Source organism: Micropterus salmoides, unplaced genomic scaffold (assembly GCF_014851395.1).
Source record: "Micropterus salmoides isolate LMB-PRFRI ecotype aquatic unplaced genomic scaffold, ASM1485139v1 Ms_hic_scaffold_15, whole genome shotgun sequence".
Classification (NCBI taxonomy): Eukaryota; Metazoa; Chordata; class Actinopteri; order Centrarchiformes; family Centrarchidae; genus Micropterus; species Micropterus salmoides.
In genome coordinates this window covers 8,864,757-8,877,383 of record NW_024040596.1, presented here as the reverse complement: position 1 = coordinate 8,877,383, position 12,627 = coordinate 8,864,757, and the positions used below count along the sequence as shown (strand labels likewise).

Genomic DNA, 12,627 nt, shown 5'->3' with positions numbered 1-12,627 from the left:
GCGACAACACATTTTAAAGTTATTGGTTGCATTTGAAGGAATACGTTTTACATCCAATAAAAATTATGATGTTAACAATTAAATTAGACAATGCATAAGCAATTTATTGTTCTTTGCAAATTTATGATCTTGACTGGTCATGAAATAAAATCCCTAGTCGTTAGTGTCCGAGACCAAGACAAACCGAATACAAATGTGGCCATCAAAAGAGACCAAGACCATCAAAAAGTGGTATCAAGACAGATACTACAACAATAGCATCCAGTGAACTAGCAAGGGTTGGAGAGTGGGATTTTTTGGCCAGATATACAATAGGAACTCATCATTTTCAAATACTATTGACATTTGGGAAAACTATATTGAGTGAAGAACAGGGCAAGCAACAAGCAAAAATCCGTGATTTCGTCCTGTCAGGGGACCTCCATCCCCGATGCGAGATGTGCCTCAGACTGCAGCACGCCGGCTTCCCTCTGGACGAAGCCTTCGCAGCGGCTCCCCGCTCAACCCGAACAACTAACAAACACCTTGGGCTTGCTGCAAAGCTGCACATTCTCTCTCTCCTTGCCCCCATCCCTGACATGGTCAGGTGGCTGGCCTCGGCCCACATGTATGCCAACACTGTCCTCCCCCTCCTCTTCCCAACGGAGATGAGCCTGGGGAGTGGCATGGTAATGAGCCCACAAGTGTGGATGCACCACCTCGTGCGGACCCTAGCGGCTATGTCTGCCTTTGCCTTCCTTCCCCCACCAGGAATGCGGTACGGCTGTGGACCCACAAGGGCGACTACACTGCCTCGTGTGGTCCCTCCTGGCACACACAAACAGACCCATCTGACTGTGTGTGAAGGTGTCTCACAATGTGGCTCGCACCCACCCAAGCGGCGGAGCGTGAATGAATATTGGCTCGCTTCCCGGTGGCTTCGCCTTGACTTCAGATTGACTCACAAAGGCCCAACATGCAGCAGGGAGCGCCATGACCCTCCTTCCCCCCGCCAGGAGCTAAGCTCTCCTGTTCGGTGGAGCATGGAGGTCACTGCCTGCCAGGCCTCCCATGCCACAGAAAGAAAATGGAGGGTGTAAGGCCCATCCTGGATCTATCACTGTTCAACAAAGTGATTATGGAGAGACCTTTTTGCATGTTGACAGTAAAACAGGTGTTGGAGTGTGTGCGTCAGGGAGACTGGCTCCCCTCCATCGACCTGAAGGACACATACTTTCACGTTCCTGACATCCTCGAACACAGGAAGTTCCTGCGCTTTTCTTCTCAGGACGAGGCGGTGGTGCAGACAGCCAAGCTCATAGCACACCTGTCTCACCTGGGTTTAACGGTGAAATGGAAGAAGAGCGCTCCTCTCTCCTCTCAGAGGCTCACCTATCTGGGTGTGGTGCTGGACTCCTCTCTCTCTTGAGAGAGTGGGTTAGCCAGGGGTGCTGTCGTTCTTCAAGCTGCTCATGGACGGGGGTCTGGCGTTCAGTACGGTCAAAACCTACATTGCCACCATCTCGTCCTGTCATGAAGGCTTCTATGACAAAAACCTATGACAGAAATGGTTGAATCTATGACAGCCAGTTGGCTATTCATGAATTTCCACAAAACTAGGTGCGGCAGGAAAGAGATGCTCTAAGAATTTACACATCAAATTACTGGATTTTTTCTGGTGAAAAAAAACTTACTGGATGTTGTAATGAACAATGTAAATTGGGAGTCATGGAGACTAGGACTTTAATTAAGATGTTTTATCTCATTGTTACAAGATACATTTCTGTTTAGTAATTTTATGAAATACTAAAATGCTTCAGTCTGGGACCCAGGAAAGCTACACCAGATACCCTGAACCATTTTCATAGCCGATCAATTACAACAGTATGATCGTCAGTGTCAAAGACTGCAGACAAGTCTAAAAGAACTGATGGCAATAGTGAAATAAGCTATTATGAAAATAATAGCCATAATTTCATGCAAATGTTGCCTTTGCAATGTAACTGCAGATTTGTTGACAGATGATCCAAAGATTATGATTTTTTTATGCTGGGCAAATTATCTTCTTAATTGTTTTGATTACTTCTCCCCATGTTTTACTGGACCAACTGAATTCCCAATGTTGTGTTGTCACAGTCAAAGATGTTATTTATAGATAGTGTGGAGAGAACCAGAGGCAGAACAGACTGCACATACTACTTTGTAACCTGCTTCTGTATGTTGTAACACTGGTAGACAGGTAGAACGATTTGTTTTCTAATCATGACTAATGTTTCTGTTGTAAGAATTTTCACTCTCTCAGGGATAGATGAGACACTAAATTACAGAATTTCTATTTTTCACTCACTTTACTGTATTATTGTGTGGTTTTGTTTTTAAATATCTCTGTCATCATGATCATAATCTTAGATGAAAACATGCATGAACCTATGTACATCTTATTGTGCAGTTTTTGCATGAATGGACTTCAAGGAACCACAGGTTTCTACCCCAAATTCCTCTTAGATCTGCTGTCCTCTTCTCAAGAAATCTCATATGAAGGATGCTTTATACAGGCTTTTATCATACACTCATTTCTTTGCTGTGATTTGTCAATTTTAGCAGTTATGGCTTATGACAGATATCTGGCTATATGTCGACCACTGCACTACCACTCTTTCATGACAAAGTGGAGGTTGTCTCTGCTGGTATGTTTCTCCTGGATGACACCTTTCTGCATTTCCTCCATAAATATTGTGCTCACTTCAAGACTAAAGTTATGTAGTACATATATTCACAGACTATTTTGTGTCAACTGGATGATTGTTAAACTTGCTTGCCCTGAAGCTGACACTTTCTCAAACAATGTAGTTACATATACCATAATTTTCATGTATGTGTCTCATGGCCTTTTCATATTTTGGACTTATATGCATCTTATTAGAACTTGTGTGAGGTCCAAAGATGACAGGGTGAAGTTTATGCAGACATGTGTGCCTCATTTTACCTCTCTAGTCACTTTCTTGGTTGTAGTACTTTTTGATTTGATGCATATGCGATTTGGTTCCACAGATTTACCTCAAAGCTTTCAAAACTTCATCCATATAGAATTACTGCTGATTCCTCCTGTTATTAATCCTCTAATATATGGATTTAAACTGACCAAATACGAACAGAATTCTTGACTTAGTTTATACTGAAAATTACTTTTCCATTAAGTTTAATCTCTAGTTCAATTTAATAGGAAAACAATAATAAAAGCGTTTTTGCTTTAAGATATATGTATGATCTCTGTTTTAAGGTTTTCCAGAAAATGTATGCAGAATGACCCAATCTGTTGTCTGGACATGACGGATAAATACAGGCCCTCAGTATATGTTTTTTATGTTTGATTAACAAAGGGTGTTAAAAATGTATAAATGCACTAAAACCACCACCCAGCTGTGGCTTAGTAGCCTGTTTGCACTACTGACATTACTGTATTTGTACTGTATTTGTTTTAGGCTTCGGCCTAATCATAATTTTAACTACAGTAAGCTATATTTATATACAGCACTGTACTGTATTTGAATTATACACAGTAGAGTAACTGAATTGTACATTAACTTGAAAAACGGTTAGAACATCTGTAGCGTCCTGTATTTCGAAATTTTGTAAATAGCAAAGCAGTTAATTTCATTTCTTTATATTCTTGTAATAATATACAAATATCAATATGATGGTAATCTGCATGACAAGTAAAGTAAAATAGAAAAAATGGTTATAATAATAAGCTGCTTATAGTGACTCGGATAGATGTGATTACTAAGTTTCTTCTGTAATATGTTATACTTAACAACCCTATAGACCCATGTTTCACCCACACTGGTGTTTTCTCTTTCTAAAGTCCATATAGGTGTGTAAAGTGTGTGATGGAATGACTTCTCTTTGTCCCTCCTAGTAGTTGCCAGGGCCCAACCGTCCCTGCCACTGAAAGTGCAAGAAACCTATTGTTTTTTGGTAAGATTACTATTATTCTACTTTTGGTGACACATTTACAATCTTTCAAAATGAGTAAGCCTGCTAACAGATTCAATGTTTTTAAATAAGTAACTGTAGCACTTTGACCACACATTGTCAGATATTTGTCACATTTAATGTTTGATAACTGCAGTGTGGGGGTCGAGGGTCTGTTCCACGCTGCTTGCAGTTTTAATTTTTATTAGTTTGTGAAGTCTGATGACTTCATGTAATTCTGGCATACTCCACCCAACTTCAAGTTTTAATAAGTGACCTGTGATGTGATGGGTGTTTACAGAGTAACTTAATGGTATTTGTTTGTGATTTGGTACCGTTTCAAAGTAAATTAATGTTATTAATTTATTCATTAATGTTAATTAATTTACTGCTCTTGTAAATAAGGACAGCTATACCCGTGCATTTGTTATGATTATGATTATTGTATATACTGTATACCAATACACCCACCTCAGGTCATAAGGTCGTAGGTCTTGTCTTATTTTTCCAGCATCCTTTGCACTATGCTCCATCACACTGTGTACATGGGTACATGTATGCCTGTATATCATATCCACCTTCAACATGTACATAATGACAATAGTTTACTCTTGCATCCTTTGCACTCTGATTACTGCACTATTTGTCAATATGTCTATGTTGTTTTGTTCATAGTGTGTATATTAGTGTTGTCTACTCTGTAGTTTGTGCCTGATTTTATTTTATTATTGTATAAGTAAGCACATCGTGAGCAATGTACAATCCTGAGTCAAATTCCTCATATGTGTACACATACCTGGCAATAAAACTGATTCTGATTCTGATTATATTACAGGTGATCAAAAACATCAACAACTTTGCTAACACAGCTAAACATCAAGCAACTTCGACACACAACATATTTGTTCAACAGAAAGAATGCCAGAGCTGCGTCTCTCTGATTTTGATGCGTAAAACGTTGAGTTCATTGAGTTCATATTTATCTCCATTAATGCAGATTTGCCAACTAAAGCTACGCCTTAAAGGTTTAGAATCCTTCAATGTCATCACAAGGACGAACACAGTACACCCACACAGATGTTTTCATTTATTTATCTGCTCAGACCTCTTCTGAGGATGAAGTGGCTCCACTGATATCAGTTTAATCACTCCCTACACAAGTCTACACAAGAACACTGGGAACTACTGAGAACCCAAACTCTGATTAAACAATCTGACTGACTGAGGGAAAAAAAGAGTTCTTTAACCTGTTTATTCAAGCCCATAGGATTATAAATCTTCTTTTTGATGGGAAAACGATGAACGCTGAAGTTATTCAACTAAAATAAGAGATTGGTCTACTGTAATATTACGAGACAAGGTATACACAATTTGACTTTTGGTGTACACAGTTTGAAAACTTGACTCAAGCCTTAGACCCGCAATCTTTGATCAGATCCTTTAGCAGTCTAGATTTAATATGAACAGAGAGACAACTGAACCAGTCATGATTCCACACTGCATCAAATTCTGTATTATAGACTGGAAAAATAATAAGAGGATCTGTTGTTGTACTTTGCAATGTTATGTAACTGCACAGTAAAATAACAAAACCAACTGAAAAGAAGAGATAGTGCTTGGTTGAAGTGAGTGTGAAGACAACATTAGAGGTTTTAAAATGTGTGAACTGCTGTTGTTAGTTAAATCATTTCCAAACATTTCTGGGTTTACAAAATCTGAACAAAAACTACAGTATTCACAGATAGATGGACAGATTAGCTAAGTGAGCTCCTTGTATAGTCAACAAGTGCACATGCTCCTGTATATGTGCATTGATTTATGGTGGTTATAGATGTTCTTCCTCCCAAGCATTATCCAGATGCTCTCCTTGTTATAAGGAATTTTATGTCCATGATGCCTTAAAAGGCATTTTATGTCTTATGGTAGAAGTTCACTTGCTGTTAGTGGATTATTCGGTTTTCCTCTGCTGGGGCCTGGCTCCCTGGACCAGTAAGCTGCCCAGCAGAGTCCCGGCCGCAGCCCCAACAGCTGATCTGGTGCACAACCTTGTAGCCACCCGGGAGGAGCCAGCAAGGGCCCCAACTGCAGCTCCCAGCGCAGCACCTCCAGCCCTCAGCCATGACAGAGTCCAGTCAGAATCAAGTTGCCACTCTTGGTCTGCAGTCTCCCTCTATGGAACCAGAATGAAAATAAGAATCACTGTATGAATATACTATCTACTACTACTACCCCACCATTCAGCAATATAAAATTAAAACACTATTGCCACTCCACATAAGGTATAACTGTTCAACCCAACCCGTTCTTAAAAAAAACAAGCATTGATCCACTAACACCAAATAACTTTAGTCCTTCGTGAGTAGAAAGTAGTCCTCCAACAGATGCTACCATTCCTTTACAGCATTAACATTTTTGAAAAGCCTAAGTTAATCTACGACTCCCTTGTACCAGAATCACGATATCTAATTTCACTGTTATGCAGATGGCACGCTGTACCATCCAACCCAATGACCCAATCAGACCCATTACGGTTTCAAAATGTCTTGATGATATTAAAGGAGGGGATGTGCTAACATCTTTCTACAATAAAATAAAAATAATACAGATATCATACTGTTCCATCCAATATTTTGGTATCAACCAGGCCTCTGTTACAACTGGTACAGAATGCTGAAGCTAGACTTTTATCTTTCCCTGCAATGGTTCTTGACATGATTTGCATTTTACATTGATATACAGGAATGTCTGTAGGCACGCGTATATGTGTATATGTGTGTGTATTTAAGTACCTATGTCTTGTGATAATATCTTTCTGCTCAGTTGCGTTTGTTGAAAGTACTTTGGCACAAACCTTGTTTGTTTTTAAAGTGCACTATAAATACATTGGACCTTGACCTTACAGGAGCTGATTAAAATATGTGCTTCTGTTATATGTAGTGAGAATATTTAAATTGACATGTTGGTACATGGTTGTTGTCTGTATTGGGTCAACTTATTATCTCATGTTCCTAGAAGAATCTGTTTTTTTTTTTTAAATAAACCCAAGGACAGTCAGACTTAAATATAACAAAAGATAAATGGAAATAAAGTTGAAATATCTTTACAGCTATTGGAGGGATTATCGTGTAATTTGGTAAAGAGAGTTGTGAAGAATTCCAAATTCAATTGAAACATGTGGTGGATATTTATGGCTTCGAGATTTTCTGTTGCACCACAGTTGGGCTGAAATTACCAGTCGTGCATATACAGTATATGTAGATTTGAAAAGCAAACTACCATGAAATTTGCTGAATACATTCTCGCTCCCCAGATACATCTCTGTGATATGCAGGGGAGGAAACCCCCCAGAACACAGGTCTTATCAGTATGGTGTAGTTAATGGTAACTCCAGATTGACTGGCTTTAGAAAATTAACTTCTCCTGTTAAAATTAATAAAGTTGGGCTTTGTGACATAATTAAAAACCAGTTTAACAGAAGTAACGTGTGTTGCATCAATCACCTAATGCAATTTCCAGCAAAGATTTAATTGATCTGTTTGGGTTTATTAATTATTTTGCAAAAATGGTGAACTCAGCTATTTTCACTCACCTTTTCGTGTAGCACGATCTCATGGTCCAAAACTACCAGCCTTGTCTGTTCTGTCTCTGTAACTTGAAAAAGGTTAATGACATTTACTTGGAAGGTTACAGTCAATTAAAGGATATTCATCTTTTAAACTACACCAGATCGTTTCACTCTGGATTTATGCTGTGGATTAGTTCGTACTCACTGGGTTTAACGGTGTCTCCACGGTGGCTCAATGGTACTGTGAACACCCATTTTTGTTGTCGGCCTAACTCCATCTTGAGGTCCGTGATTGTTTTCCTGTGGTGGTTATGCACAGTGTTCATCTTATTGGTTCTACTGGTTTCGTTTTTTTGATTGTGCCTCTGCATCCCTTTGATTGTGGCTTTCAATGCCTTCTTTGTATCGTCATTTTCTTTCTTCAGCTGTTCAATCGTCTCTTTAAGCTCTTTTGCTTTTATTTTGTGATTCATCAGCATTTGGTCCAGCTCTTTATCTTTCTTCTCACATTTTTTCATAATGCCTGCTGCCTCTCGTTCTTGTTCTTTTATTCTTTCTTTTTGCACTTCCTTTTCAACCTCACTGCTTTGCTTTGTAGTTTTAACCACACCATCTTTCAGCGCACATCTTTCTCTGAGGCTTGTTATCATTCTGTCTTTTCCTATAATGACTTGTTTGAGCTGCTTGTTCTCCCTCTCAGCCTCCACTAATCTTCTGCCAATCTCTTGTTCGTAGTCTTTATTTTTCCTCTCTTCTATCTCCCTTTCCCTCGACGCCTTCAGAGCTTCAATCTGCTCATTTTTCCCTTTGGCTGTCTTAGCCATGCCCTCTACTATCCTCTCCTTCTCATTGACTGTTTGCCTCAGGAGATTATTGTCCATCCTTGCCCTTTTGAGCTGTATGGCAAACTTTTTGGAGTTTTGATCCAGCTTCCTGTTGCTTTCTTTGAGTTTCATAAAACTCTGCAACCAGTGTCCAGTATCATTCCCCACTTCTGTTTCCTCAATCTTTGACAGCAGTTCTCTAACCTGAATGTCTTCAACTTTGTTTGAGTTATCAAAAACATGATACCTATTTCCACATTTGTCCACCAACCACTGAAGAGCAGGCCATTTCTCAATGTGCTCCTCAATGGGAGTGACTCCCAGTTTGTCTCCCCAGGTGAACAACACAATGATTCGAGTCCACCCCCAAAATCCAAGTAAGCTCAAGTGTTCCTCCACATTCAACCTGTCGGTTTCAGTAAAAGTCTCATCGCTGCGTACCACCACGAGGACAGCATGGGGATTGGGGGCACACAGAGATGCACTCTGGGTAATCCTCTGTTGTAACTCCCGTGGAGTATCTTCTGAGCAGTATCTCCCATGCCAGCCAGGGGTGTCAACCACAGTGACTCGCTTTTTGTGAACATCACCGTGTCTCTCAGTGCACTGTAACGTTGGATGTCCAGCAGGAAAGACTTCATCACCAAGGATAGTGTTTCCAGCCGAGCTCTTCCCAACCTGCTTTGGTCCCACAATGAGAATTCGAAGCACTGAAATCGGGGGCGACTCTCCTGTATTAAAAGCAAATCCAGAATTTAGGCAATAATATTTATCAGGGATATATTTTCATTTTGGAGGAATCTCATGTTTGGATGAACTGAGAAATATAATTTATTACACGTCAGTGGTACCCAAACAAAAGGGGAAAGCTTTGTTCTAAGAAACCTTTGTTGTTTGATATAACTTAAATAAATAAGTAAATAAATTGTTGTAGTGTGGGAGTAGTTTTATTCAACTGTAATGTTACCATGTTAATTTAAACCTGCTGTAACGGAGTTTCTCTATACTTGGGGCAGCAAAACATGCACTGACATACTGTAAGACCACCTTTTAAATTGATGTGGCGTCCAATTTCCTAATTACGCATCAAGCAGATATGAAGCAACATGGCTACTATAATTTGGATTATAATTTGTAAATTAATATTCAGTCTCCTTTTAGCTCAGATTGTGGTCTCCAACAACTCCTGAAGGAATATTTTGGCTGATTAGCTGCTAAATGCTCCCCTATGTTCCCCAGTTAGTCGCTGTCTGTCAGCTGTTTAGTGCTGGGCAGGTAGGATGCAGTGAGGGTTTTAAAAGCTTTTTTGTGGCCAAAAGCTGCACTATGACAGCACAGAGAGTGAAACAAATCAGTACATGTGACCCCTTCCATATTATACATGGTCACTGGATCCAGTGTTATTATAAAATATTTATTACGATGCTTTAAGTGAAACTTACCCATTAGAGATCTGAGTGTACTTCTGGCCTTCTGCACATTAATTCTTCTCAGAGTCGCCCTCTCTTCTACCTCCTTTTTTCTACTATCAGTTCTTCCAGGGACTTCCTCATTTGTGGTCACATAACAACCTACCCCTGCCTTTATGTTTCCTGCAACCATTGCATCAATTTTCTCCAAAAGCTCTGCAACCTGAGTAACATCATCTTTTCCCCAAATGCTTGTGTCTAAAAGGTGATGTCTATGTCCACACCTCTCCAAAAGGGCTTTGAGAAACCTATGTTTTGCAGTGTAGCCCTCTACAGAAGACCCTAGCAGTCTCTCACATCTAGTGAATATTACTATTGTGTTTCTCCACACTGTGTTATTTAGCAGCTCAAGGGGTCCCTCTACTGTCCACTCCCTGCCTCGGTGGGAGCTGATGGGTATGACCAAAAGAAAGGCATGAGGTCCTGGTGGCACATGGCTGCGCAGGATGACATGTTGTTGTTCACCAGACTCGGATCCCGGACAGAGTACTGGATCCACCTTTCAGGGCTGTTGATGATAATAACTCGCCTATGCCCATCATCAATAATGCCCTGTCTCCTAACACACATCTTCACATCTCTGTTGATATCAAACATCTGTCGGCCGAGGATGGTGTTTCCTGTCAGACTCTTCTCCAGCCAGTCGTGCCCCAGGAGGACAATCCTCAGCTCCTGAAGACTCCCTGGCAGCAGACAACAGTATTCAGCAGCAGTGCAAAAATATGTCATCATAGCAAGGCCCTGATATAATGCAGGTATTGTAATTATACTAAAAACATGATCAAAAACAATTTCCAATTAACCTAGAAGGATCTATGTTCTTGAACTATGTTAATTTTGGACATTGAAAACAGTGGTTGATGAGGAAGCTTGTGTGATGCGCTAGAAAGCTCCAGAACAGCTACAAAATGGACTGAGTTTGTTTAGTTGTTCTCCAAGGTCAAGAACAAACTTTGAACTCAATTTATTAGCAAACATGGATGAGAAGTTCTTAAAGTAGTAGAGGCAAAATAGCCAAAATAGGCTACATTAAAGTTCTGTTCTAAGGCATTTATTAGTTTCTGACTGATGAAGTGGGAAAAAAAATTTCCCCAAACTACTGTATCTCTGAACTCGCTCTTTATCCAAATCACACCCATTTAGGCTATTCTGTATGATATCCTTTTGTTTACTTTGAAAACCTCTTACTTAATGCAATTGAATTAAGCTCTAGGACAGCTACAAAATAGACCTTGCTAGGATATTGATTACTTCCCGCTTGCTTTTCTTTGACAACCATAAACATAATGTCACATAACTGTCACAAAGACGAGAGCTACTTTTAATAGCCTACTCATAGACTTTAAAGGTAAGTGAAATGTTATGCATACCTTTCCGTGTCTCGGCTCTGCAGCCCATCGAAGCTCTTTCTTCCATCTTTATTCTGTCATAGGCCTATATTTATCAGTTAGCCTATATTATATTTTAAATCAGTGTTTAGACAAACACATAAGTGAAACCACATCGTCTGTCCCCAAAGTAATCCTGTGTTTTAATGTTTGACTCACCATTCTGGCTGATAAGCGGTCAAAGTTCAGACAACCCAACCAGTCATATAACCTATTCCTCTAAGAAATGATTTAAGATATAATTTAGGCTAATTATCACACAGCGGACAAACTTGTAGGCCTACCAGCGTAGTTACACGGACTGTAGCAATAATTTAAACCTAAATAAATAAATATAACCACTGTTATCCGTCAGTGTCTAGTCGATGTCTTTGCTACACAAACGCTTAACAATCAGCCGCAGATTGGCGATAGGATGGGTTTGTGTTAGATTTATGCGTTATCATCAATGTTTTCAGTTTATCTCTGGTTTCCAAAAGGTCTGTGCACCAATCAGAGCTTTCAATCAAACCTGATTAAATCACATCCACACAGTCCTGATTGGGAAGATTAGCTGAGTGTTCTACTTTAACCCCCTATTAGACCTAAGTAATACCCAAGGATGTTTTTCTTCAACCCTAAGTTTGATTTTTGCTTCTTTTGTCATGAATGTTATATTGTATAGAAAAACATGTGGTTGAAAACAAAGTTTGAGGTTCAAGATATCATAACATTAAGTATAATGTTGAAAAACAAGAATCACACTTTTCCAGCTTCCTCAGAAAGCCTTTTTATTCAGGTTCAGATTCAGTGTTAATGCCACAGCTGTTCCACTGCCAGGCTGTTAAGAGTCCCTGAGTCAAAATTAACTCGATTCAGTGACTGTGCAATAGTGCACATCATGCAAAAAGTAACTGACTACAGTAAGAAACAATGATTAATTACAAAGTTGGAAAAATGCTTTCTAAGCATAATCAATGACTCAAGCCTTCTGTCTGTGGCTTTAATTAGAACAGATGCATCCTGAAGGTCTTTTACAGTTGCACACCTGAAAAGTGAGATAGTGTAACGTATAATCTTTGCACATAATTTGTAAACTGCACTTTGGACGCCAGCTCAGCTTAAATCTTCTGCTGTAGCTTTTCCATCAGTGGTACAGCTGGTTGTAGCCTGAATGCATGGCCTGTCATTCAAAACAGCTAATGCAAAAGAACCAAAGAACATCTCTGCCATTTCTAAAAGTGAACATCGACTCATTTACATTATTTACATATTTATACAGTCTCTCAATATCCTGTATATCAAGATTTCCTCAGGACACTTGATGGGACAGTTGGCTAATGGGTCATTCGCACTGCAAAGGAACAGCTAAATACATCTCTACAATTTCTAAAAGTGAATGTGACTTCCGCATTTCCTTTATGTACATATTTTCAGTTTACACAGTC

General features: G+C 39.5%; 2 pseudogenes; one reads left to right on the top strand and one right to left on the bottom strand.

Moving 5' to 3' along the window:
* Positions 1-2,241: 2,241 nt before the first annotated feature.
* On the top strand, positions 2,242-3,143 carry LOC119903658 (annotated as a pseudogene).
* A 1,885-nt stretch (positions 3,144-5,028) lies between these two features.
* LOC119903912 lies at positions 5,029-11,290 on the bottom strand (annotated as a pseudogene).
* Positions 11,291-12,627: the final 1,337 nt, after the last annotated feature.